The 25,030-nt window shown below is 46.4% G+C and overlaps 1 long non-coding RNA gene across 1 annotated transcript in view; it reads right to left on the bottom strand.

Annotated features, from left to right (window-relative positions):
- Positions 1-13,347, bottom strand: part of 2410124H12Rik (RIKEN cDNA 2410124H12 gene) — an 18,629-nt gene extending 5,282 nt beyond the window's left edge. The window contains exons 1-2 of the long non-coding RNA NR_165041.1: positions 13,121-13,347; positions 1-75 (exon numbers count right to left, since the gene is read on the bottom strand). The exon at positions 1-75 is cut by the window's left edge and continues 87 nt beyond it. This is a non-coding gene — a long non-coding RNA (RIKEN cDNA 2410124H12 gene). The remainder of the gene's footprint in view (positions 76-13,120) is intronic.
- Between the last annotated feature and the right edge of the window lie 11,683 nt (positions 13,348-25,030).

Genomic DNA, 25,030 nt, shown 5'->3' with positions numbered 1-25,030 from the left:
TGAAGTGGAAGCTTCTCTACCTTCACTTTTGACACCAGAGCAAAGACTGATGACTCTTCTAGAAATGTCACAATACTAGAATTTAACAGAAACTCGATGTAAACCTTCTGCCTCCACCTGTGAATATTTTGCTAATTATATTTTTCTACAGTCAGTTTCCTGTATTTTCTCCCTGCCTGTTTTAAAGAATTTCAGTGTCCTTTAAGTCTCCCTACCCCCAATTTCTGCTCTGCCCTCTTCTGCCTGACAGAACTCTGGGATCTAGGCAGATGCTGACCAGATGAAGCAGATGTGTGGCCACCTGAGAAATGGTCTCAGCTGAGGGACATTTGACAGCGTCTAGACACAGGTTTTGATTGTCATGATTGGTAGGCACTACTGGGTCCTGGTGAGCAGAGGCCAGGGAATGCTGTAATACACCCTAAAATCCATAGACAGGCCCTACAGTCACTCACTACATAAAAATATCAATAGTTGTGTTGGAGGAAGCCCAGCCACCCTTACAACGTCTCCCATAAGAACTGCCTAGATCCCATCAGTAGCCTTGGAAATGTGAACGGAGGGTTTCATGTTGTGGGGGGAGAATCCTTCACCCCTGAAACACTCATTGTTTACGTGACTAACATTTCTTCCTGGGGAGCAGAGTAAAACACTGCTGTTCTGCATAGATGGTGGCTTCTCTCACCAAAAGTGAAAAATAAAAAGGAAATACAAATACCTAGCGTGCATCTGCTCAGCCAACTATCAAGCATCCACAAATGGGCCAAATGGCTGGTTCATGCCCAGGTGAAACCGAGCAAGTCACTCACCTTATGAGCTGCGTATACAGGAAGATTTCAATACCGCTCCCTTATCCCCCCCCCCCATGGAAAAATATTTGCATATATTTGCATGTGATATTTACATATCTCTCTTTTGGGTCTTCTCAGCAATGATTTTCCTGAAACTCAAGGAGTTTCTTCAGGCAGAAACCACTGATAGCCACCCCCCAACCCACCCAAAGGCGATGGCCAAGCTTTTCTGCAGAGCCCCGCCAGTCCCAGAGTCACAGCAGAGAAAACTTGTGAAGGACTTGTCACTGTCCCTTGCCTCCAAGTCGTCTGGAAGATGTTCCCCACAATCTGGCCTCAAGGAAATTCTTCCCTAGGTTTACATCCTCAGTTCCTCAGCTCAGGACACATAGGCCACCAGGCAATCCTGCCTCTCATGATGGAGGATAGCTTCTTCATTCCCAGGCTGCAACACCTCTGCTCTACATACAGACTCACGGATGGTAGCTTCTCTCACAAAAAAATGAAATATATATATATATATATATAAAGATATCAAGAGCTTTGCCCACAGAGCCATCTCCCCAGCTCCTGACTGTGTTTTAAAGACAAGCTTTTAAATAAGATCTGTCTCCCACTCAAGCCCATACCTTCCACCGAAGACATTCATGGCGTGTGCCTGACCCTTTGAGTATCTCCGTCCTCAGTTTCCCAGTCTGTATGTGTTATGCATAAGTGGTCCTCATGGCTGACCTCACATTTATTTGGGACCAAGCAAGAGTCTATGTGAGCAAATCCATGAACTGTGGCCATCCAAAGGAAAGGTATTGTTCACCAGACTGTCAGTGCTCAGAAGCAGGGGTGGCTAAAGCCAGCTGACCATCAGAACTGCCGGGTGAGCAAGTCAGAATGGAAGATGCCTAGGTCTAGCCTGTAGCACTCCTCCCCAGCTGGGCAGCCTCAGGTCCCTGTTTCTGTGGGCTCTGTAGTAGTGTCTCATGCTCTTCAGGACTGGCGAAGACCACTCTAAGAATCAACCAACCAACCATACCCCCTAGACAGTAACAGTGGCCCGTGAGCAACTACTCAGGTGGCTACACCTCTCTTTCTTTGGTAAATAAAAGCTTCCACTAAGAACTTTGAGGCATGTAACATGAAGGGAGTTGGTTGTTTTGTTTTGGTGTTTTGGTTTTTTTGTACATTGAGAGGCAGCTGGCATTATGCTATGCTGTAAAGAATGTTATTGAGGTACAATCTCACCATGTGTGTTTTTCTAATACAGAAGTACCTGGGGCACCTGTACTTCTAAAGGTAACTTAACTATCAATGAGAGTGGAAAAATTCTCTTTTCTTGAGGAATGAGAAAATAAGTGAACGGATATACTTCAAAGCAACCTTAACTGGGGGGAAATGTGTGGTTTTTTTTTTTTAATGTATATCTGCTTATTACATTCTGTGGTTCATAAGCCAGAACATTTCTCCTGCATTGGTGACATCTGAAGAAAATCCTGCTGGGTGAGTCTGGAGGCATTTGATATATGTAAAACTCCAAAGCCTTTGCTAAGCCTGTCCTCAAAGCAGGAAGCTAGTTTTTCCCAGAATCAAACTGGCCCCTGTTTCAGTAGAAACTCTGAGCTCACAAGTCATCTCCTGTATTTTCTACCCCTCGCTGAACCTCTTGCTTCTCACTCTTCCGGGTTTGGCCTTGGGTGTGTGGACACTGAGATAAGGTTGGGCCCAGGTCTCCCGGGTAGAGGCGAGGGAGCATATTGCATCTGTGAGGGAGAACCTTGGCGCTCTGTTCGTGCTCTCCTCTGCTAGGGTGAAGGCGTCATTGTTGGACTGTTGTAAGCTGAGCAGCTTTTGAGGCCACAGAAGTAAGCAGGATTATGTATCTGCTTCACAGGGGTGTGTCCTACCGAGGAAATGGAAAAGTTCGCTTTTCTTAAGGAATGAGAAAACAAGTGAGTGGATATACTTCAAAACAATCCAAACTGGGGGAAAACATGGTTTTTTTTTCCTTTAAATATATTTCTGTTTATTACAGTCTCATGTACTGGTGACATAGACTCAGCAGACAAAAGGACCCCCTGGCTCAGCAGACAAAAGACCCCAACTTATCCTTAGGGTACATATAGAAACTGTCAAAAAAGAGTTTGATCCCCTTTTTAAGGTCAGAGCAAATGTTTATCTAAATCAAAGAGCACAAAATATTATTTATCCACATTATTCTACTTTTCCATAATGAATTTGACATCCGTTCATGCTGCTGGATATATCAATAGCTTGTTAGTTATTTACTCATTTATTTATATTTATTTAATATTGCTTACTGTTAATGTGTTCTAGCTGTCACTGAGAGGTACTTTTTATATACATATACTATGGTTTACTTTAACATTCCCAGGTCCTAGGACATTTAGGCTGTTTTTACTAACTGTATTATTTTGGTAAGGCCAAATCAGCCCAACACCTGCTGGGTAACATCCCCATGACCCTTGCATCCGTGTGAGCCCAAGCCACTGATGATCAGCCTGTCTGCAGATCCCTGTGAGTTCACAGATGCAGGCTCAGAACCCAGAAGAATGTCCTTGCCCTTGGTGTCTCCTCTAGCAATGTGTGTTCAGAAGTTTGAGTTCGGTTCCCCTTAGTGGTAATCTGAATGAGAATGGTCCCCACAGGCTCATCGATTTAAATGTTTGGTTTCTGGATGGTGGGAATGTGTGGGAAGGATTAGGAGGCGTGGCCGTGGTAAAATATTGGGAGTGGAATTTGAGGTTTCAAAAGCCCACACCAAGCCCATCCAGTGTCTCTCTCTCTCTCTCTCTCTCTCTCTCTCTCTCTCTCTCTCTTCTCTCCTCCCCCCTCCCCCCTCTCCCCCCTCTCCTATAAGTCAGGGTGTAAGCTCTCAGCTACTGCTCCAGCTCTATTCCTGCCTGCCTGCCACCACAATCAACATGCACTGATTCTCTGAATTTGTAGCAAGCCCTCGATCAAATGTTTTCTTTTATGAGCTGGCTCGGTCATGGTGTCTCTGCATATCACAGTAACTAAGTTACTTACACTCAGTTACTTAGAACAGTCACGAAGACTCCCTCTATGCACAAAACCCCAGAACAGACACCCCTGCATATGCTTTCTCTTTGGCTGAATGGAAACTGAAAATACAAATCAAGGAGTTGGGAGCGGCTTAGTATCTTGTGGCTAAACTCGGAGTTAGGGATGTTCTTCAACAGATTTAAATGTCCACTTCACCTAAATGCTCGGTGATGAGACAAACTCACCCTGGCCTCACATAAAACTCCATCCCTTTTCCTAATGGATCCATGAAGTCAGAAGGTCCAATCTTGACATGCACGCTTAGATGAGACAGTGGTCAGATGGCCAGAGACTCTCTGAGAATTTCCCACCCATGTTTGTCTCCCATTTTGAGGGCCTGCTGATACACACACACACACACACACACACACACACACACACACACACATATATATTCCATTTTATGTATATGGGTATATCACCTATGTGTCTATAGACTATGTGCATGCAGTACCTGTAAAGGCCAGAAGATGGCATCATATTCCTCTGGAACTGGAGTTGAGGACAGCTATTCGATCTCAACCACTGAGCTATCTCTCTGGCCCACCTGATGCCATGTGTGAGGATTCTAGGCTCTGGCTTTTATCTTATCTTATTGAGGTTGCCCAACCTAGCTCACATCGTCCCTTGGGACGCCACAATTGCCTGCTATCTCTTCTCAAATCAAGTCCTGTCCTTTCACTGAGAGGAATTTCTAGGAGGTACCTGGGAACTACGACAAATTCTCAAATGGACTATAGCCCAGGCCCTGTTTTAAGTACAGGGTACACATAAGCTCATATGATTTTAATAATACTCTGACATGAATACTGTTACTGCTAGATGCCCACTAAGGGAAAAGAACTACAGAGGCAGTTAGCCCAAGGGCACCGGGCTGGAAAGCAGCAGAGCCCAAGAACGTTCCTAGACAGCCTGGCTCCAAGGTCTGTGACCTGATCCAACCTTTGGACTGCGTGTGCTCATTTCTGGCACTGAGCTGTGGGTGCACACACACACACGGAAAATATGCACAGAGACCTGCTGGGGTACTTGTCACTCTGCTAGGACTGGGGACACTGGGGTGACAAGGTCGTACAGATCTTCACGAGCACACATTCCTGTGACACTTCAGGTATTAAATGAGTAGTGACAATATGATGTGATTAAATGGCCTGTATACTTAGGGTGGGGACCCAATTGTGACCTGGAACTGAATAATTTGAAGACACGCTTAATCAGATCCAAGGTATACATTAAAGAGGAAGAAACATTTAACTGATCCCCCCCCACCCCCCAGAAAAAAAGATAGAAGACAGCAGTCACTCCAGGTAGAAAGTGAAACTTAATTAGGAAAAAAAAATCTTTGCCAGGCAAAAATATGTATCATCTCGGTTTAACAGGAGCAAAGACTAGAAGGGTCCAGGGATTCCTAGGAAAGGGCACGGAGTCACAAAAAGGTTGGTGGGAACTGAGGTCCCACAGACACACTCAAAAGGTCTGGACTTTATCCAAGCAGCACTGAGGCACTCATACTGCCTGCAATGTATAGGACTTAAAGGGGTTAAGTGAGAAGGTACAGCAGGGTCCAGGACAATGACAGTGACCACACTCTCTGAAAGGCTGCTGAGGGATCCAAGGTGGGAATCTAGGCCATAACAGCTGTGCTCAGCCAGGCACAATAGGCAGATGGCTGGAGACATTCAGGGTTGTCACCTCTTGGGTGAATACAAACATCAGTACCTAGCGGTAGAACTTGGGGTGCTGCTTGGCACTCTAATGTACAGAGCAGCCCCATTCTCAGATACCGGAAGGGCCCATGCTGAGATACACCACACTACCACACTCCACCGAGGCCCCAAGAGTGCCATGTAAGTAAGTTTCTGTGGGACAAAGAAGCAACATGGCCCTCAGCAGTACACTAACCTCTTAAAAGTAAAATGAGTCAAACTTTCCTTCAAGAAAGTCTGCAGAAAGGCTGGAGAGATGGCCCAGCCATTAAGAGGGCCCACGGCTCTTGCAGAAGGCCTGAATTCCATTCCCAGCACATACGTCAGGCGATTCACAGCTCTCTGTACTTCCAGGTCCAGGGAATCTGACACCATCTTCTGCACTCCGTGAGCACCTACATACGCATGCGCACGTACCCACACACAGACCCACGTAGGTACACATAATTTAAAACAATCCATAAACAAACGCTTTCAAATGCTACACAATAAAACAAACAAAATGAATCTACATGTTGCTCCACCGGCCTTGGACTTTCTAGTTTCCTGGTTCCCCAGAACAGGTCAGCAAAAGGAGTCACACCCGTTTGCAGCAAGAACTGCTTCATAACAGATCACCCACCTCGGATACTCGGGTACCTGGGATGGTGTCAGAGGACCTCTGTGTCCGGGAGATGAAGAGCTGAAAGTGTGTCTGACTCATCGCAGATACCCAATTAGCATCTGTCCCTTATGCCTCCTGCCTCCCTTAGCGAGCGAAAGCATTCAGTCAAGGACTGACTGAGAAGACAAAGATCCAGTCCAACATAGAGCTTTGCTCTCAGGAACAGGGGATGTGGAACAGTGGTCCCTGGAGGAATGGCGTCCCCACACCCCAAGAATCAGGCCATGGCCTTCTGAGAACTTACTGAGACCTCTTGGGTGCCGACCTCACTCCTGCTGTGTATCTTTTGTGTGATTCTACAGCACACATGATATGCAAGTATAATACCATTTTTACTAATGGTCAAACATGAATAAAATAGATCTGTGTATAAATATGTAGAGAAATTTGCTAACATATTTATAATAAATTGGGATATTGAGTCTATATGCTTGATTTTTTTCTATTGATTGCTTCGTCAAAAGTACAGCCCAGTGGTATAGAGGTGTGTTTAGCACGTGTGAGGTCAATCCTCAACAGACACCCCACCCTCCCACCTGGTGTGGGGAAGCAACTCAAATGCCATGATTTGGGAACAACTAGATTGGAAAAGGTTAATCTGTTTATTCCACGGGGGTGGGGGGGGGGGGGAGACTTAAACCAAAGTTTCTAGACTCCAAAATTGGAAAATGGAACAAACAGCTCGTCGTCTAGTTCCTCGGAGAGTTGTCTGTGGCTTCTGTCAAATAGAGATGAAGCAAATGTGCACTAGTTTCAACTCCCAGCATCCACCCGTGTGTCCTGGGACAGGCCTGCCTCTTTGTGGTGAGGGTGACCCAGGCGGAGAGGAGCCTGCATTGAACTGCTCATCCTGGCCACGTGGGATTCTGTCCACCTTTTCTTCTGCCCACCACGGGGACACCACAGTGAGGAGCTTTTCACAATTCCCCAAAGAAATCCTGGAAGACTTAACCAAGGGGAGGCGTGAGGGTGGGCACGAGCTGCCATTGTGAATACCTTCTTAGCATGGCCCCATTTCTGAATTTGTTGAATTGCCGCCAACTCAAACAACAATAATTAATATTTTAAAATGAGATAAGCAAGTTCCGTTTCTAAATTTCTGTCCTCTCCTGAGCTTCCTATGTAGGTCCTGGATTTTCCTAATGACCTTCCTTCTTCATGAAGCTTCATTCAGATGCTACACTGACTAGTTCGCACACTTCCTGTCAGGTACGCTCTGTGGATCTCCTATGACACGTACCACGCAGGTGTGCATCCTCTGTCTTTAAAAGACTCCAACTCCTTTTAAACTCTCCTGGGCCAGCTACCTTGGTCTGGTTTCAGTGCACCTTGTTTTGTGCCAGCTTACCTGCTAAATGTATTTATTCCCCCTGGGAAGGTTTTGATTGAGTCACCTGATCCCACACTAGGACCCACAGGCTCTGAGAGGTCAAAGTGCCAGTTTCCTCCCCTGCAGCCACCATCTCCTCTGAGGCCTTTTAAAGTGCTGGGCTGACGGTTAGGAGAGGGATCGTATATCTGAGGTGTGTTACCCCATCTCAGAAGGCATTCACCTGTTAAGGAGCAAGCGATTAGCCTCCAGGAATTTGAAGCCTTAACATGTTACCAAAGCCCAGATTAAGGGGCCCAAGCGCTCTTATTTGGAGGGCCAGCCTTTGGAATTCATGACGTGCCCAACTGTACCAAGTACTTGGCATGCCTCTGTGCCCAGGGACCTAGACTCCAAAGCCTTCCTATGTTTCCAAGGGTTGGCCCTATGTTGGATCTCTTTGTAGGAGTCAAGGTCCCAGCAGGACCAGCGAAAAGAATTCATGTGGAAAAAACTGGACAGCCCATGCAAGGCAGGCTCTCCCTTTCTCATAGGATTGGGAAGATGTGTGAGGCCATTGGAAGACATATTAGTACTAGGATTGCTTCTCCCGGAAGACAGCATGAATCTGTTTGTCTGAAATAACTTCAGAGCTTGCACGTTTAATGTGTATACAGGTCTTAAATGCTGTGATTTGGAGGTGACTAGATTGGACAAGGTTGTTCTATTTATTCCAGGGCTTTAAAATAAACACTTAGAGCAAAGGTTTCAAGGCTCCAAAACTTGAAAGTGGAATGGACATCTCATTGCCTGGTTCCTTGAAGCATCATCTATGTGTATACCTGTACACACGTACATAAGCACTTGTGAGTGTGTGCATATGTGGAAGCTAGATATTAACCTCCGGTAACATTCCTTAGGATGCTGTCTGCCTTGGTATGCTTGTTTGTTTGTTTACTCCATTTTGATTTTAGACAGGATCTCTCAGTGGTCTGGAACTCCCTGACTCAGTTAGACTGGCTGTGGCCAGTAAGCTACAAGGGTCTTTTTCTTTTTACCTCCCCAGTGATGAAATTCCAAGCCACACCTTGCTTTTAAACAATGTCTCTATAAGGCAAACTCAGGGCTGTGTGTTTGCATGGCAAGCATTCAACACCTGAATTATCTCCTCTGCCCACGGTCTGCAAAGTCTTGATGAAACTGAAATAAGCAACCATGAACGATAGAAACATGGCATTTTATAGTTCCTTGGAGGTAACTTGGTAGCCCAATCTGTTTGTTTGCATACACTAATGAAAGACCTGCTTCAAGGACACATTGTATAAAGCCCTTAATGAGAACTGTCTTTACTTGTCACGGTAAATCTCTCCTGAGAGAGACCTATGTATGCCAAAAGGTGAAAGAGAGAGAGAGAGAGAGAGAGGGAGAGAGAGAGAGAGAGAGAGAGAGAGAGAGAGAGAGAGAGATACAAAAACTGTAAACCAAACTATATTACTTAGAAAAGCCATATAATCATTTGCCATTTAACCCAGCGGACCTCCTTGTTGGAATCTGTCCTAAATATCGTAACAAAAATAAAAAGGAGACATGTGCACAAGACTAGTCAAAAGTATTTTATTACCAGTGGGCAGGGATGCAGAGGTCCATCGCCAGGAAACTGGGGAAGGAACTGCACTAGTCGGGGTGAATGGGGACCTGTTCTGGATGATTCTATGGGATAATCTCATGGCTACGTAACTAAGTGAAAAGGAGCTGAAAGAGAAAAGGACACGGGAGTGGGGAGAGACGCCCCATCCACGGGCACGGTTGGGGAGACATCCATCCACGGGTAAGGAGCCGTGTAAATCTAGAGTGGCAGATAGATTTTATCTGGAGTATAGAAGACTCACAGATGGGGTAACAAAGGGACAGTTGGAAACCAGGCGAGCGCCCACTTGGTGAAACAGGACCAAGATTTATGACAAATCAAGCAATAAGACATAAGCAGTCCCAAGGTTTTAGCGCTAGGAAACTGCTAAGAAAAACAGTCGTGTAGTTAGATTTGCAAGTCGGCGGATATGTTCCTGGTCAAGAGGCAAACTGGCTAACTTTGTATTTCTCAACCCTTGGAAGTACTTGAGATGGTAATGCTAATTGTTAACTTGACAAGCTGGAGTCACCCAGGAGATAGGCCACTAGGGATGCCTGTGGTGGGGAAGGGGTTGCCTTGATTAAATTGGTTGAGTTGAGAATGCTTGCCCAGGGTGGGCGGCACCATTCCCAGGCCTGGATCCTGGCTTTCGAAATGAGAAGAGAGGCAGCCTGGAGTCACCTATTTCCTGTTTTAGATGTGTATGACCGATTGCTTTAACTTCCTGCTGTCTTGACTTCCCTGCATGATGGAGTGAACCTTTAACTGTGAATTAAAGTAAGCCCGTCCTCCAAATACACCAGTGTTCTATCACAGCAACAAGAAAAGAAACCGAGACCATAATATTTGACTCCCCTGGCAAAGTCATTTCCTGACATGGTATCTATCGGCAATTTACTCTGTCCAAAACATATTGAAGGGTCAGAAAGGGATTTTTTTTTCTCCCTTTTGACTATCTGAGATAACTTTGGTTTCTGTGTTATCTGAGGGTTCTGGTCTCTGGCAGTGGTGGGCAAGCTGAGTAGAGTTCTGAGTTTTCTGATACGGTCTTTTCCTATGTTGTTTATTGAGCTTACACTTCCACATTGCTGTGGATGCTGGTGATGACCAAAGGAAGTCAGGACAGGAACTCACACAGGGCAGGAACTTGGAGGCAGGCGCTGATGCAGAGGCTATGGAGGGATGTTACTTACTAGTTTGCTTCCCCTGGCTTGCTCAGCCTGCTTTCTTATAGGACCCAGGACTACCAGCCCAGGGATGGCACCACCCACAGTGGGCCCTCCCACCCTTGATTACTAATTGAGAAAATGTCTTACAGTTGGATCTCATGCAGTCATTTCCTCAAGGGAGGCTCCTTTCTCTGTGATAACTCCAGCTTGTGTCAAGTTGACACACAAAACCAGCCAGTACACATGTCATCTCTGGGTCCCACTGTGTATATACTCAGTCAGAAATGAACAAAGGCTCTGACGAGAACCTACCTGTTTCTTACACTCTCTCCACGTTACCCAGTCTTTAAGCCCCTTTCTAGGTCATCAGACTAGTGATGGCCTCAGTATGGGGGCTGAGCAGTCTGGTGACTGATGTTCGTATCTGTCTACTATGGTGGGACAGGGCCCGGCTTCAGTGTGAGACTTCCTTCTTCCCTTGAGCCTCTTGGCCTTCTTACTGCTGAAAGTATCTCATCCTTGGACTTCCATAGAGATCCTAGGGCACCCTGGGCTACTATCCAAGATGCTGTTTCCTGCCATCCAGGTACCTGGGAAGCAGATTTGTAACCAGTGGGCAGCTTGGTAAACATGGGTTCAGAGCACAGAAAGTCATTTATCATGGATCATTACTCCAGATACAGAGGTCTGAAGCAGTCATGGCCTCAACATCGCTGTGAGCAAGATGCAGGTACTGCCACTTAGCCACACGGCACAGATACACACAGAAAGATACAGAGACAGAGACACATGCAGATTCAGAGAGAGAGAGAGAGAGAGAGAGAGACATATCATAGACACACAGAGACATACAGACACACAGAAACATAAACATACAGACAGACACACAAGGCATACACACATAGACACACACACAAAATAACTAAATAACTTATTTTTTTTAAAAAAGAAGAAAATGAAGAAAGACACCACCTTTGTGAATCTTCTTATATATTTTGGTAGGATGCCCTTGGCATGATCATGCCTAGGTCCCCGGAACTGCTCCAGGCAAAGAGAAGTTAAAGTTGTAAATCGCACGGCCAGTGTGAATCAGCTGACTTTCAAACAGTCTGGACTCTCCTGGCAGGGCTAATGAGATGATTCTCCCCATCCTTTAAAAATGAAAGAAGTGAGTGGCAGAAGAGGAAGAGACCAGATGGCAAACCCAGGGACTCTGTGGTGTGGGACCCAGGCAGCTTTTAGAAATGAGAGAAGCCAAGCGTGGATGTGGCACGAGCAGGGGAGGCGGCTCAGGCGGGCCACTCTATAACCAAGACCCAGGGGGGACCATGGGTTAAACGGCGAGGGAAACACTAACTTCTCAATACCTCGGACTCTGACCTGATTCAGAGTCAGAAGGGTCTTAGTGATGTAATCAACTTAAAGTGGTCCTACTGGATGGGACGAGAGCCTAGATCTACTTCATTATAAAGAGAAGGAGGCTTGGGACCCAAGACACATGGAAGAGAGGGTCAGAGATGGAGATCAGAATGATGGTCTGCAAACCAAGAAAAGCTAGGAAGAGGCAAGAAGCAATTTGGCTCAGACCTCAAAGGGCCTTGCTGATCTGACTTAATCCTGTGGTCCCCAGAGCTGGAGGGGGAAAAAATGTCCATTGGTTGCTGCCTTCCCTGCCCCTGGCTGATGGTACTGAGTCTCCTGCAGCCTTAGAAAACTCATACTGAGACTTAGCTGCCTGGTCACACCTCAGAGCACAGGCTTAAGCCCTCCCAGAATCCCTTTAAGATAGACACCTTCCTCTGCTGATGCAAAGTGACATCGACCCACGACTGCCTAACCGGCTGCCATATTTCACTAGAGTCAGATGAGTTGCTGTTTCCGGCTGACCTGAAGCCAAGATGAAGGTAGCTTTTTATTTCATGTTTTATTTTTTGCCACCTCTGTTTCTTGTCCAGTGTGTCTCTCATCTATGTGGCAGTGACACCTGTATTAGGTACTATTCTTATCGCTGGGACAGAGTAACAGGCAGAAGTAGTTAAGGGAAAGAGTATTTATCCTGGCTGTAGTTTAAGAGAAGGTATAGCACGTGAGGAATGACATGGGTTCCAGCCGGGACCATTCAGCATTGTTACATGACAGAAATCACAGGCTAGAAGCCCACTGTGAGATCTTCAGTTCAGTTCTGCAGGCTCACTTCCTCTAGCTAGACCCCCAGATGTCCCCCAGACTTTTAAAACAGTGCCATGAGCCAGGCATGTATGAACCCTGTAGCGGGCACGTCACACTCAAACCACAATGTCTTTTAAATACAGTCTCCTAGCCTGAAGCTCTGGGTCCCAACCCCCTAATCCCAGAGTTGCCCTCCAATATCCCCTCCCTACATAACAGTCAGAATCCAAAGAACACATCTCTCCCGCCCAGAAAGATTCTAGAATGATGGCATATTCCCAGATACCACCGGGAGCATTCTAGCCTGGGAACCACCTAGATGGCTGAGCAAGGGAGACACTTGTCACACCTCATGTCCCCGGCTCAAGCTCCAGAACTCACACGGAGAAGGAGAAAAAGACGTCTTTTGATCTCCACCTGTGCACCACAGCATGGGGCGGGGGCGGGGGGGGGGGGGAAAGGGGAGAAGGAGGGAGAGGCGGACCACGCACACACGCACACACACAAAACCATGCTTGATTAATTAATTGAAATAAATTTTTAAAATCCACCTGAACACCTAACAGGAGTGTCTGGCTTAGAACAGAGCCTGCCAGATACTCACCTCATGAGCGCATCCATAGCATCACCTCTTGGGGACTCCAGCAGGGCGAGTGGACAGAACCTCGTGGCGGAGCAAGTAGCGCTCTGGACCCCACCATTCTCCAAGCCAATCGACATCCTCTTCATCCAAACTTCCCTTCTCCTTTCAACTCCTTCTCCTTTCCTCCTTCCTTCTCCCAGCTTCTCTGAAGGCATGTGTGCGCACGCCCGATGTTAAAGAAATGAACGGGACGGCGAGCGATAAACCTCGGGTTTTGGAAGTCTGCCGTTCATCACTAGGGGGAGTGTTTGCACAGCTGGTTCATCTCGACCTTGCAATTTGCTGGTACAGGACTCCAGAGAGGAATGAATTCTAGTCTACGTATATTTAAAAGGAGAGAAAAGGCCACAATTCGTGGCTATAAGAATAAAATCATTCTCTTGAAAGATATCCTGATTGATCCCGAAGAGGCACAATTGCAATTTAGAATGGTTAGAACGCCATTCTAATTTCACGTCCTCTGTTCCTTTTTGTTCTGACCCGGGGAGCAAACAAGAGCTGCTGCCACTGTTGCCAGAATCCATCTACACACCTGGGTTTAGACCCAAGCTTATTGGGGAAATGAGGAAATGCAGTAAGTTGAGGGTTGCCCTCTGGCGGGTTGCTCTCCTGTACTGTTTGTGTAGGCATACTATTATCTTTGGAGTTGTGGGTTGCATTTTAGAGCAGTTTGAGGTTGGTTACATTTTAGAGTAGTTTGAGGTTACAGAAAAGCTGAATGGAAGATGCCCTGAGTGTTACTCCAGTTTCCCATCGCTAACATTTTGCAGCAGTGTGGTTCATTTATTAAAACTAATAAGCCAATGTCGATACACAATGATTAACTAAGTCTGCAAATCACGATAAGATTCATTCTTGGTGTTGTGTGTCCTACACACAATGTACATGTATACATATGTCTGCCTACATACAACACATAGAATAGAGTAAAACAAAACAGCAGTAAAAATGCCTGTGCTCTTCCCACAAAGTACACATACTCAGTACACATAACATGGCTGCTCCTGTTAGCAGTGACATGCTAAGGAACACCCTTTCCATTCCAACATTTTTGGGATCCAAAGACTGACAGCTGGCTGGCTCTCTGTGACAGCCAACAGTGACCTCACTCAGCATCTCGTTCCTGGGGCACAGAACTGTCTCTCACTTATATGGGGGTGTCTTATTTAGCAGCAAAGGAGATGCAGGTTAGGGTTAGGGACCTGGTTCTTTTTGGAAGCCCATCAAGGCTCAGCAGCCACACAAAGAGAAGCAGCTTAAAGCTATATAACATATCAAAAGCAAAACAACTAATTCTGGTTAGGAAAATAGCTCAGTGGTTAGGGCTTTCTGTGCAAGCAACGAGGGACTGCGTTTGAGTCTCTAAACCCACATTAAAATAAAGAAAAGCTGAACGAGACAGTACACGTTCGTTTATAATCCCAGTGCTGGAGAACTGGAGACAGACAGGCAAACCCCAGCCCTTCACTGGCCAGACAGCCTAGCCTGGTAAATGTTAGGCAATGAGAGACCGTCTCAAAAACCAAGATGGCAGCTCCTGAACTGCCCCTCCCCATACACACACATTTGTATGCATGTACATCTGCAAACACACACAGTGCAATTAAAACTTCACAGACATCTGAGACAATAAAGCCATGATTTAAGGAGGAGAAATCCACAAAAAGGTAGAGAAAAAAACTGGGATGCTTTTAGAAATTACAGACCCGTTTCATTCATGCATAGGGAGAGAAAACAGACCAGTGGTGGATTGTGGGTAGGGTTGGGGGGGGGGGAAGAGATGGGGTTGGCAAATGAGACCTGGACCTCTGAGGCATCTGAGGTGAGCTACGTGGACAAGGGTCCAGTCCTGCGGTAGTCAACCCGAAGGAGGAAGACAGGAGAGCTGTTAGCTTCTCATTATGGTCCAGCGATTATTCACCAGGCAAAGTGGCCAGGACCCTCTCAGGTGATGGGTCAGTTGAAAACATTCACAGGGAACCTGTGTTTCTTCCCCCAGAGACGGAAAAGATGGAAGATGCAGACTAAGAGCATGGAGAGCATGGTGAGAGGGCTTGGCAGGAGGCAAGATGACAGCGAATTGATGGCGAGATGGCAGTGCCATCCAAGACAAGGATGCAGCAAGCCCGCTAATGTGGCGCTTGAAGCTCACATGGTGGAGGCTGAAATGGCTCTACACATCTTCGCTGCTTCCAGAGTTTTGCTGTCACTGCAGATCTCGAGGTCCCATGAGGTGGCTTTGTGGGGTTTCCTATCTCATGTATAACTAGGTTAATTGTCCCTGAAAGGAGCAAACTCTTTACAGAAATGCTAAGAAACACTAGGAATCAATTCTATCAAAGCAAATAAAGGTGGACAGTAAAGGCTGACATCCCCCTGCTCCGGGTATAGACAACTGCCAGCCGTGGTGTAGGGGGCTGAGCACAGACGGTAGTTTGAAAATATATAAGCAAACAAATGTCACCTGCCCACTCAGGTCAAGGAGACACCTCACAGTGAGCGAGAAAGTGGCCACTTTCTGCCAGGAAATTGTTATGGAAAGACATTCTGAAATTTGGAATTTGGAAAGACTTCTATCATTAAGTGGTTTTATCGCCCCAAACAGAGATGTATCTGTAAAAGTTCTCCTATCTCATACTTTAAAAATTGAAGACAGTTTTCAGTCAGATGCCTTCAAAGGGCTCCATGGATTGTACTCCTCTGCAAGGTTCATGAAAGTTAAGTAGGCCGGGCAGTAGTGGCTCATGCCTTTAATCCCAGCACTTGGGAGGCAGAGGCAGGCAGATTTCTGAGTTCGAGGCCAGCCTGGTCTACAGAGTGAGTTCCAGGACAGCCAGGGCTATACAGAGAAACCCTGTCTCAAAAAAAAATAAATAAATAAAATAAAAATAAAATAAAAATAATAAATAATAAATAAATAAATGATAAATGATAAATAATAAAAGTTAAGTAATTCTCCTTGATTTTCAAGTGTAACTCGCTGACATGGAAAGGGGCTGACTGCATAAAATAGGAATAATATTCCTCTGTATATGTAGATGGTGTTGAAAATATGAATACTGTAAATTATAAAGCACGGTGCACAATGGTGGCATGCTTTGTCTCTCAAAGGCGAAATGTGTGTTAACGGGGTGGTTTCTGTTGACAAGCAATCAGAAGGAGCACACGAGTTTTTGAGAAGGAAAAAAAAAATTTTCTTCTTATTTTTTTTTTTTATTCCAGGAGTGGATTCTCTGAGGCTCCGCCTGTGACTCTCCTATCGCCACATTCCTCCTGAGCGTGAGAACTATGGGTAGGCCACACCACACCCAGATAAACTATCTTAGACGCTCCGCGCGTCTAGTTTCGTTCCTGTTGCTGGAATAAAATACCTCAGCAAAAGACAACCGGAGGGGGAAGTGTTTGGATCACAAGTCCAGGCTGGAGTCTATCACCGCAGGGAAGTCACAGCATGAACCGGAGGCAGCTAGTTACATCCACAGTCGGGGGGGGGGGGGGCAAAGAGAAGGGGTGCAGGCTCACCACTGCTCAGCTTGCTGCCTCTACCCTACTTTAAAATCTCACAGAACCTTATCCACTTTCAGGTTGCAGCTTCCCACAGCAGTTAGTGTGAGAAGACACGCCCCTCCGGACAGACACGCCTCTCCAGACAGACACGCCCCTCCGGACAGACACGCCCCTCCAGACAGACACGCCCCTCCGGACATGCACGTGGGCCTGCCTGAGCTGGACAAGCCCTCACTGTGACCCTCTTCCCAGGTGACTCTGCATTGTGCAAGTTGACAACTACATCATAATAAGTAAGACCCAGTCTTTTATTAATTCATTTAACAACTGTTACTGAGACCCTATGTATGTCTAGAACATTCTAGACTATGCAGATCATAACTTGGATAAACATTGTACAATTATGCTAGAAGATAAACAATGAATCACCATTGTAGCTTTCATGCTAGAGAACAGGGGACATGCAAGAAACATTTAAATCTGTGGTCTTCTTCCTTAGGCTGTCAGTACGAATTACAATGTATGTTTTATAGCAGGCGCTAACTTTATCAATAGAGTGGAAGAAACAGAGGTCGTTCATAAAAGGTGTGTTTAAAAATTTGAATTTTTAGTGTATACAACCTAAGAATATTACTATATGTTATCAACATATCTTCATATTCATGTATGACGTGTGAATATATCTTTATAGACCATATTGCATATAGTATATATTTGGTCCTATAGGTGATAGCCAAGTTGTGATATGTTGTAAATATTATATGTTGGTTAACTCCTATTAATGTATATGCATCTGCCATAGCTCTATGCATATACTTTCTTACCATGTGTGTATTTCCTAGTACACACAGCATATGCCACATTCATATATGGAAATTCTCTTTCTGTTCACTATCTCAGGTTCCTAGAAGACAAACTCCTTCACATTCCCTGTCACTTTAAACACTCAGACCCCCAAACACAAGGAAGTTTCCCAAGCCCAGAACTCTGCCTGGCTGTCACTCCGCACCAGTCTCTAGCCCTTGTGCTGGGCACACTGCAGGGTGCATACTCCTGTCTCTCCATGCAGGCTAGTCTAGCACACAATGGAGCTTCAGAGGAGGTTGTACAGATTCGTTTGTAGACTGAAAGACCTGCCCTAAATGTAAGTAGCACCATTCCAGGCTGGGGTCCCCAGTTAAGAAAAAGGGGTGAGCACCAGCAGTCCTCTCTCTCTCTCTCTCTCTCTCTCTCTCTCTCTCTTTCTCTCTCTCTCTCTCTCCCCTTCCCAGATGCTGATGTAATTTGACCTGCTCTCTGTCTCACATCCCTCTTGTAGTAACTTCCCACCATGATGGACTGTACACCCCAAAACTGTAAGCCAGGACAAGTCCTTCCTCCTTTACATTGTATCATGTGGATCATTCAACTCACAATTTGGAGAATTCCAAGCAGAGAAAAGAAAAGAACTGAACCAAACCCAGACTAGACTCTCATGCTCACCCGGTAGAAGCCAGCCAGAGGGGGAAACCTTCTTCCCACACTGTCCAAAGACTGCTCTGTAAAAGAAAAGCAGGCCTCTGACAGAAGGTGAAGAACCTCTCTCCTTCCTTTCTAAGTCCTCTTCTGAGGTGTTGACTGAACTTCGAGTCAAGCTCCTGAGGCATCTTGGAGAGAGGTCGTTTGTGTCAAAGAACACAGCCACAGTGAGGAATGACCAGGTCCAGCTGGCTTCCTGAACTGCACAGGTGTGTGTGTGTGTGACTTTGTGATGGGAGTGACTGTTTTAGCTCAGAATCAAGGGACACACTGAACAATGAGTGTTCACTGAACATGCCCAGGTTACTAGCTTTCAGGAGACAGGCTCAAAATGAACCCCACAGACAGCCTTGCTTCTATGGACAGTGTGGAGGGTAGAGGTTCAGTTTCTAGAACCTTTCTGAGACCTGGCTGTATTCTTACCTTTGCCTCCCATGAGGTGATCTGTAGCCTTTAAGTTATTTCTTGTGGAGACTCTCAAGAAGTACATAGCCACCTTTGGGTGTGCATTGCTATCCCTGCCCCCTGCCGTGTGTGTGTGTGTGTGTGTGTGTGTGTGTGTGTGTGTGTGTGTGTGTTGTCTAAGCATATATAAACCTCTTCATAGAAAATTATTTTCCATTTAAACTGGTGGCTATGCTTTGTGGTCAGGTGTAAATTGTCCCCTGTAGGCTCTCGAGTTGGAATCGTTGGTTCCCCAACATGGTGATGCTGTTTGGAAGACTCTGTAATCTTCAGGAGATGGGGCCTAAGCAGAGGACTGGTCTGGTGGCAGGGTGTGGATTGAGCCTTACAGCCTGGCCTGTTTCTGGTTTCCTCTTTGCTTCCCAGTTAGCTGTTTTGAAGCAGCTGCCTGACAGCTCTGCAGCCAGCACTTGCCTCAGCACTCTCCGCCCCTCAAACTGAGAGCCCCAATAAGTAGCCCCTCCCTCAGGTTGCTTCTCAGCCTGTATTTGCTTAGAACAAAGAGAAAAGTAACTGGGGATCCCTGTTCTCACACCTGAAGAATCCAGCAAAGAATCCGCATTGTGTCCACATGCAAATGAAGAGAAATGCGAACAGCTAGTGACCTCAAACTGAATTTATGGCTGGGTTTCCCCCTGGGTTAATTATGTGATAGATCATCAAAACGACCTGAGCTTTTAAGGCATGAACTTTAAGGATGAACCTGGTGGTGGTTTTAGTAAGAATGGTGCCACAGATTCATGTGTTTGAATGCTTGGCCATAGGGAGTGGCCAGAGGCTATTAGGAGGTGTGGCCTTGTTGGAAGAAATGTGTGTCACTATAGTGACAGGCTCTGAGGTCATATATGTTCAAGATTGCCCAGTGTGGCACACAGTCTCCTTCTGCTGCCTGCAGATCAAGGCAAAGGCCTCTCATCTCCTTCTCTATCACCATGTCTGTCTACACGGTGCAAGGCTTCTCACTATGACGGTAAGGAACTAAACCTCCGAAACTGTCCCCAGCACCAACGACATGTTTTACTTTATAATAGTTGCCATGGCGTCTTCCCACAGCAATAAAACCCTAAGATAAACCTTAAGTAAAAAAATAAATTTATAAATATATATGGCAAGAATCTGGGGACTTAGCTCAGTGCTTTAAGTGCCTGAGTTGTAAGAGTGCCCGCCAGATAATGGGTTCCTAGAATCCACTTGAGTGTCGCATAGGCATGGTAGCTGTTTCTGCCTTGGAGAGGCAGCAGATCCTCAGAGAAAGCTGGCTCTGGAGATTAGCCGTATCTACAAGCTCTGGGTTTGATTGAGAGACCCTGCTTCAATGTATATGTGGATGAATGATTGAGGAGGAGTCCTGACGTCAATCTTGGGCCTCCACATGTACACACACCCATGTGCATACATGTAGATCCATACAAACATGTAGCTACTCCCATGCAACTTTCACACATGCACATTGCACACACATGTGCATGCATGAAAATGGAAGAAGAAATGAGTAAATAAATGAATAAATAAACAAATAAAACAAAACACAAACAAAAAAAAATGCCTGATGTCTTGGTTCATTTGGGTGTAGTAACAAACTAGAAAACTCTGAGTTGGTTAAAGAGTCTGATCATTTGGGTAATCTTTGGAACACTCAAGAAGTCAGCAAGGTACCCTCTACTCTAGGTAAAATTTGAAAATGTTTATAATTTCTCAGATAGTGCAGGAAAGTCATTGGTTAGTAAATGTTCAACATACTGCACACGGCCCCCTCAATCTTCAAAATAAATTAGGAAGCAACTGAAAGTGTGCTAGGATGAACCACCTCACATGGCATGAGCAGGCTGGTATATCCCTTGTGGGTATGTCTGCATAACGGGGGTGGTGGTGGTGGGAGAGGCAGCTGCTAGGAGCAAACATAACGAACCATGGTATGCTAAGCTTCCTTTCTTATTATACTAGGCGTCTTAGTGAGGGTCTTACTGCTGTGAACAGACACCATGACCAAGGCAACTTTTTTTTTCAATTAGGTATTTTCCTCATTTACATTTCCAATGCTATCCCAAAAGTCCCCCATACCCACCCCCCCACACTCCCCTACCCACCCACTCCTCCTTTTTGGCCCTGGCGTTCCCCTGTACTGGGGCATATAAAGTTTGCAAGTCCAATGGGCCTCTCTTTGCAGTGATGGCCGACTAGGCCATCTTTTGATACATATGCAGCTAGAGACAAGAGCTCCGGGGTACTGGTTAGTTAATATTGTTGTTCCACCTATAGGGTTGCAGTTCCCTTTAGTTCCTTGGGTGCTTTCTCTAGCTCCTCCATTGGGGGCCCCAAGGCAACTCTTATAAGCGACAACATTTAATTGGGGCTGGCTTACAGGTTCAGAGGCTCAGTGCATAATCATCAAGGCAGGAACATGGCAGCATCCAGGCAGGCATGGTGCAGGAGGAGCTGAGAGTTCTACAACGTCATCTGAAGGCTGATAGTGGAAGACTGGCGTCCAGGCAGCTAAGAAGAGGGTCTTAAAGCCCACACCCACAATGACACACTTCCTCTGACAAGGCCACACCTACTCCAACAAGGCCACACCTCCTAGTGGTGCCGCTCCCTGGGCCCAGCATATTCAAACCATCACACTAGGTAAGTTGCCATGGCCAACATAAGGCAGCAAAAGGGGAGGCATGAGTGACAGGAAGGGGGATATACCGACTAAAACACCCCTACCCCATTTGAAAACACGTCAATAGTTCTTCATTTTTTCCTTTCCATCTGGATCAAATCACCTGCAAGCAGCAGGTCTGGTGCCAGTAAGCAAGGAAATCTCTCTAGTCAGATAGTAGGATGCTTTTCGGTTCCATGGCTGCAGCCCATAAAAGTGTTACAGTTACCAAGTGGCAAAGGGTGCCCGGAGGATCCTTCCTGCTTTACGGTGGCATGCTCTCTGAGAAGGTGGCCTCCAAGTTCAGTTGATTCCCCATCAGAAATGGCCAATTATATTTACTCCGGGGATGTGTCACACTTGGTTTCTGCCTGTGCTGTTGACAATTTCGCTGTCTATTTTTACCTCTTTGGGAGCAGCTATTGATTGTTGATACAGATAGTGTCACTGGAAGCATAAGGCGCAGCTTAATTAAGCTTCAATTTAAAAGGCACAGTGAAGGGTTCCAGTGACTAGAAAATGCTATGCTCTAAGTGCAAAGAGACGTGGGACATTTTATTATTAAACACGTTGCGGGGGGGGGGGGGCAGAAGGATGGCTACCCAGGTATGAAAGGCAGGGTGCTCGTCCTATTTGGACACAGCATTTTGACCTGGCATTTAAGAGGCTCTGCCTTACACGAATGCTGGCAGAGCTGGTTCAGGTGTGTCCTAGTGTGCCTGTAAGGGCAGCCCGTGTGGAGGGTGGCTGAACTTGCCCTCAGAATCATTATTCCTGCTCCCTACTTTTACTAGCCCCTGCTCTTCATCTCCCCACTTTTCTCTCTTTTTTCTTTGCCTTACTTTTCTCCTCTTCTACCCTTTGGTCATGTCTCTTTAGGCCTTTCCCATTTTTCCTTTGCCGTAGAACCAAAGGGCCAAGAGAGTATGAGAACGGCTGGGTTCTGCTTGCTGCCTGTTTGCTTGAGGGGAAGTCCTTTGATGGGTGCACACAGTGTCTCTGTTCTAAGAAACTGCAGGAGGAGACCCTATGTTTGAAGATGCGAGCTGGCTTACAGATGCGCGCATGGAATATTACATTAAAAGGAAAAAAAGTGCCAGGCGGTGGTGGCATACGCCTTTAATCCCAGCACTTGGGAGGCAGAGACAGGCAGACTTCTGAGTTCTGAGTTCGAGGCCAGCCTGGTCTACAAAGTGAGTTCCAGGACAGCCAGGGCTATACAGAGAAACCCTGTCTCGAAAAAACCAAAAGAAAAAGAAAGAAACAAAAGAAAGAAAAAAAAGCTGTTTGGTATTGAAAAGATGGCTGCTTAGAGGGAAGATTACTGGCTGCTTTCTCAGCAAACCCAAGTTCCGTTCCCAGCAACTGCACCAGGAGCCTCCCAGCTGTCACTCCAGCTTCAGGAGATCCCACACTCTTCTCTATCCTTCATGTGCCCATATGCACAGAGGAGAGAGAGAGGGACAGAGACAGAGAGACAGGGAGAAACACACACACACAGACACACAGAAAGACAGATAGAGAGAGAGAGAGAAGGAGAGGGAAAGAGAGACACACACAGAGAGACACACAAATAGAGAAAGAGAAAGAGAGATAGAGAGATAGTCACAGAGATGCACACAGAGAGAGACACAGAGAGAGATAGAGAGAGGGAGAAGGAGAGAGACACACAAATAGAGAGAGAGGCAAAGAGACAGAGAGACAGAAAGACAGACAGACAGAGATAGAGAGAGAGGGAGAGAGAGAGAGACACACACAGAGAGCCGGGGGACCACCCGTGCTGCAGGGCTTGACTGATGATCAGAACTAGCATCCTCACTTTGCTTGGCCGCCCAGGGAGGACGAGGCAGAAAGCTCTTCATTCACATCTTAGTAGTGACTGGTAGCACTCTAAAACTAGCTACAGATTACGTTGTCTTTGCCACTTGCCTGAAGTTGTACCCAATTCTCCTGCCTCAAAGCTGCCCCAGAGCGCCAGCTGTGGTGGTACGCTCGACCACGGTTTCTGTCTCCACACTGTGCTCTCTCCCCTCACAGTCTTTGCGCATCAGGCCCGTTCTGCCTGCCACAGACAGCTTAGAGTGAGCCAGTAACGAAACAACGCCCTGCCCCGAGGGTGAACACAACAGACCCACCCAGCAACTGTTTGGCTGGGTGTTGTTTTTCCAAAACTGGGGCCTTGTTCCCTTTGTTATCCTTTTCAGAATGTCTGGCTGGGGATTGCAGAGGGTTCTGTGATGTTGTCCTCTCTGCTGAACTTCAACCTAGTCCCGCGTGGCCTTTATCATATTCTATTTTAGAAATACCGGTTCTGACGAGACAATCGCTTGCTGTAACATTTTCCCTTTAAAGCAGAACCAAGTGATTTTTTCCCAATACACAAGGAATCGGGCAGACATCACCACGATCAGTTTTAGTTGTGACACAGTCTCAGTCACTCCCTGTTTCCCTCCCGTCGGTCCCTGGCAGCCACCGATTATCCTGCCTCTGAGTATTTGCCTAACCTGGACATTTCACACATACATTGTGTGAGTGGCTTCTTTCATTAGCATCATGTCTCCGAGGTCCATCACGGGGTTGGCAACGTTAATACTTCTTTCCCTTGTGTGCGATCCTGGCGCAGCCACTCGCAGGCCACTCCAGTTCTCTGCATGAAGAACAGCAGCGTGAACACGGATGCCGGGAAATGTCATCGGCAGGTCTGTGTGGTGTGGCTGGATGATTTTATTTTTCTTTAGATTATACCTAGAAGAAGAACCTCTGGGTCACATGGTGACTGTAGATTTCCTTTCCCAGGAGACAGGCCTGAGACAGGTCTATTTCTCCCCATCCTCACACCCTCAGGGCTTTGCGAATTATTTCTTCTCTTCCATTCACAAGGGCATCACAAGGACCCCAGGGCCTTACACATGCCATACTTTGAATAAATCTCAGCTCTAGTTGGGTATGATAATAGATCCACTTCCTGACTAGACAGCTTGCCTACTTTAGGAGAAAACACAGACCCAACTCAACACCCCCCTAAAACTTAACTGCACTAGCAGAGGAACACTTACTGGGCGCGTACTGAATCCTTGCCCATATGGGGGATCTGCCTCGCTCTGCAGGCAATTAACAGAAAGGTGAAACCCACACGGGAGTTCTCACTCTGATGAGCTGTCCAGGCACAATGCTCACCTGAGGTCTTGTTTCCCTGTAATGAACCGCCCCCCACCAAACCAAGGCCCAATGTCTTCCCTCATCTCCTACTTCGATGGTTCTCAATCTTCCTAATGCTGCGACCCTTTAATACAGCCCCTCATATTGTGGTGACCCCCCCAACCAGAAAATTATTTTGTTGTTCTGCATCATAACTACAGTTTTGCTACTGTTCAATTGTTGTCTAAATGTCTGATATGTGGGAGATCTATACGCAAAACCCGTGACGGTTCTTGGACCTCCAAGGGGGTCAAGAGCCACAGGTTGAGACCCATTGCCCTCCTGCTACAAGGATTTGAATGAGAAATGTCTCCTGGGAAGTCTGCCATTTGAACACTGGTCCCCAGTTGGTAGTACTGTGTGGGGAGGTCTAGGGAGTTTGGCTTTCCTGGAGGAAGTGAGCCACCGGGGGCAGGCTTTGGTAGTAGAAACAGTTCACCTATCTAGTTTGTTTCTAGTTCCATGTCCCTGCTTCATGGTTGTGGCTGAGATTTGATCTCTCAGCATCTTGCCTCCGGCTGCCATACCTATTACTTAGC

This window comes from Mus musculus, chromosome 16 (genome assembly GCF_000001635.26).
Source record: "Mus musculus strain C57BL/6J chromosome 16, GRCm38.p6 C57BL/6J".
Lineage (NCBI taxonomy): Eukaryota > Metazoa > Chordata > Mammalia > Rodentia > Muridae > Mus > Mus musculus.
This window is presented reverse-complemented; position numbering and strand designations above follow the sequence as displayed.